The following is a 4,212-nucleotide window of genomic DNA, read 5'->3' on the forward strand; positions in this document are numbered from 1 at the left end:
AGTGAATTCCTGGGTCCCAGTGGGTCCCAGTTGCTCCCTGTTTGGGGCAAGTGCTGCTTTTTCCTTACCTGGGATGCTGTCTGAGTTAAAGCTCCTGGGAGTCCCTCTTTCTCTAGGTTTTCTGGGGTTGGGTACAGAGCTGCCACCTGTGGCCTGCTCTAAGCTCAGGCCCAGACCGCTTCAGTATATTTTCTTAAGTTCTCTAGAACAGATAACTATAGGAGACAGACAGTTCTGTAATGATCTCTCTAGATGAGAAAGTCAGAAGCAGAGAGTATGAGACTTCTCCAAGGCCCTGTTGGAAGTTAGATCCTGAGTTTAGGCTAGAGCCCAAGAATAAGAATTTATGTTTTTATTGTGACTTGAAAAGTGTTAATCAAAATTAGTCAATGATCAAGCAATATCTAAATGACAGTTTTGCAAACAGTAGACCTAGAAAGATGAAATCAGTAAAAGCTATCTTCACAGAGAGATATTGCTATAATGAGCAAAAATGCATGCCCCTTAAAGTGCTTCCTTTCATTCAGTAGGCCTGATAAGTAAGGGCAAGATATATTTTTCTTGATTTGTGAATGTAAAAAGTTAAAATTTTCCAAGGTCACATGGTCAGTGCTAGAATTTTCATTTAGCCTGTCTTTGTAAAGTCTTCTACTACAGTGTTCCGAAGTATAAAGTACATGCTAGCTAACCTTACTCACACTTCTGGTCCACATTACTAATGGAACCCCACTATCAGGGACAGGCTTTATAGGTGTGAAAAGTTACAATCCATACAGAATGAACTGTCTGTGTAATTCTGTTGTGAATATTGCAGCCCAGATTATGTTGCTTGTATCAAAGACCACCATATATGTCTTCATATATCACTTGCCATCTGTTTTAAAATGTGTTCTTCCTTAAGAATATGTTATTAGCCACATTTGATGGCTCATGCCTTAATCCCATCAGGATTTAATGATTTGGGAGGAAAAGCAGGTAGATCTCTGAGAATTCCAGGACAGCCTGGTCTATGTAGCCAGTTCCAGGATAGATGACTACACAGAGAGACCCTGTCTTCACAAGAGAAAACTATAACAAAAACAAACAAACAAACAAACATATGTTATTGATTGGAATGAAACTTAAAATTCTAGAATATTCTCATCATTCTATGTCTCTCAGCTTTTCTTTTTGTATGGAACCTATATGCCAGATCACTATAAATTTATTCAGATAGAGTCCATTCATATGTGAGTATTAATGTATAACCACTTTCTTTCATATCAATGACACTACTTTGCAGATCACTCTAGGATGATGCATAAATAAGCTGTCTCATTCATCTGAATAGGCACTCTGTATTATACTGTATTATACTTTCTCTCTGCCCTGACTTACTGGATAATGTCCCTTTGATAGGCATTTGCTTCAAGCTACTGCTATATTGGAATGTGATGCAATCCTCAAACATCTTCAAACATACTCCTTTGTGCACACATGCAGTTATTTCTGCAGAGTGATCTTCCAAATAAGAATTTTAGGGTCACAGAGCTTGTATGTCTAATTTTTAAGTAGACATTGCTAAAACTACTGCCCTCTATTCTCAATACACAAGGATGATAAATGTTTAAATTTCGATAAACTAAAACATGAACAGCCATATCTCATTATAATTTAATTTGTAAAAGTTACAAGACTAGACTAAGATTGTTCAGAAAATAAGGTAATAATCAATAAATAAGATTTTGTGAAATTAAAAAGGTTTTTTTAGCATAAAATAAACTACCAATCAAGTGAAGAGGCAGCCTACAGAAGGAAAAAAATACTTTGCCAGCTACATATCCGACAAAGGATTAATAGCTAAAATACACAAAGAACTCAAGAAGTTAAATATCAAGAGAACAAACAACCCAGTTTTAAAAATGGCTATGGAACTGAAATTGGAGTTCTCAAAAGATGTAATAAAAATGGAAAACAAACATTTTCAGAGATGTTCAGCACTATTAGTTGTCAGAAACAAACACATTAAAATCACTTTGGAACACCATCTAACCCCAGTCAGAATGACTACCATCAACAAAGAAAATAACGAATGCTGGACAGGATGTGGGGGAAAGAATCCTTTATCAGGGGGAATGAAAATTGGTACAACCACCAGGGAACTGAGCATGGAGATTTCTCACCAACGCTAAAGCAAGCCACAATATGATTAAGCTCTTTTACCCCTGGACATATAACCAAAGTATAACATGTCTCAACACATAGATTCCTGCATATCAATTTTTATTGCTGTTCTGTTAAGAATAGCTAGGAAGTGAAATAATGAAATGAGACTAGGTCTCCATCAACTGACAAATGATTAATGAAAATATGGCATGCAACTTATACAGAGAATATTCAGCCATACAGATAAATACACTTATGACTTCCTTGGAAAATATTATACTAAGCAATTTAACCCAGGCCCAGAAAGGCCAATGACACATGTATTCTCACATATGTGGATTCCAGCTTCAAACTTTTAAGTTTATGTGCTTCAGTTAGAGTATCTGAAGAGACCAGGAAGCTACAGTTTCAGGAGTGAAAATAATGCCTTAGGGGTGTGCATATAAGCACACAAGTGCTATGAAGATAGAAGGGGAGTACTGGGAGTTAATGATTCAAGCAGGAGTGAGAACATAGGGATAAAAGGTATTAAAGGGCAGAGTTAACCAAATCAAAGAATACATGAAAAAGTCATATGAAGATCTATAGCTTTTTAATCTAATTTTAAAACAGAACTCAGAAAAGAGAAGTTTAAATGGATCTGTGCATTGGTAATCCTTTCCCCAGAACACATAGGTGAAAATCATATTGCCAGATATGGTATGCATCCATATGAGATAATGATGTACAAGCCCCAGGGGCCGTTGCTTTTGGTTGCCTACCAAAGCCAAATGGTAAGGCAGTAACTTGCCAAGAATTTGTGCCTATAGTTGTAATAGTGGCATGCCTGTTGTTTTATGAGTAACTGGTTATTTCTCTTGTTGAATTTGAAGCCTCTGGTGGGTAGAGGGAATGTTATGGGCACTGCTGTCATGCTATCACCTGATCCAAGAATAGACAGGTCACAAATAACCATTACATCCTTGGAGAATGAATGAATAATGTAAACATAGCACATGCTGACTCAGAGTTGAATCCTGAAGTAGAAGACACAGATGCTTGGTTTGAATACAGCTCACTCATTTACTGGGAGGACTAAAATAGAGGAAGGTACTTAAATTCACTACATTTCACATTCCTCACTGACAAAATGTTTTTGCACAAATGTATCAGTGTGCTAGAGAGGCAAGTTCTTGGTACAGAGCACATGGGTGCTGCACTCCCCTCCCCAAAACTGGATTAGCTGTAAATGATCTATGTCTTAGACTAAATGAAGACTGTGCCAGATGCTCTCTAACTAGAGACCTCTGATTATAAACAGAAGGGTCATTTCCAAGAGCCTGGAAGACTATGTAAATGAGAATCAGAAGATCAACATTCTAATAAGAACATTGCCCCAAACTGGCATTATGAATTCAGTCACCTTAGCCTTCCCTGGAAAAACACTCTTCCTGCTGAGAAAAGCTCTCAAGTCAGTGGATGGCTTGTGATGCTGCCTGACTCCCACTGAGCCTAGTTTTCTCTACTTTAGTGGCTGGTAGTTTCTGAATAGTCAGAACATATCGTAGTCTGACACCATAGTTCATGTTTACTGTATGATAATACTATTAAGTGGATGAAAAATAGATATTTATGTACTAACCATTGCCTAATAATATGGAAATAATGATAAAGAAATAAGTTCTTAAACCATGTTAACATCTACAGTATCCTGTGTTTAGCTACAATTATAATAATAAATAATAGTAAGAATCTGCTTGCCAATTATTTAGGTTTCCATGTCCTGTTTGTCTGTTTATAATTTAATTGTTTTGCATATGTGTGATGTAAACTCATGACTCTGTGTGTATATCTATGTGTGGGGGTAGGGGTGTCTATGTTCCTATGCATGCACATGTGTGAGCATGCATATATAGTCAAAAGGTCAACTCTGGATATCTTCCTAAATTGCTGTCCATTTAGTCCTTATGACTGACAAGAGTTTCTCACTGAATTTGAAGCATAACAAGTTCACTGGTTAATGATCTCTATGAACACCTGGCTCTGCCTCTGCCTCTGCCTCTGCCTCTGCCTCTGCCTCTGCCTCTG

This window comes from Grammomys surdaster, unplaced genomic scaffold (assembly GCF_004785775.1).
Source record: "Grammomys surdaster isolate TR1022 unplaced genomic scaffold, NIH_TR_1.0 271, whole genome shotgun sequence".
Classification (NCBI taxonomy): domain Eukaryota; kingdom Metazoa; phylum Chordata; class Mammalia; order Rodentia; family Muridae; genus Grammomys; species Grammomys surdaster.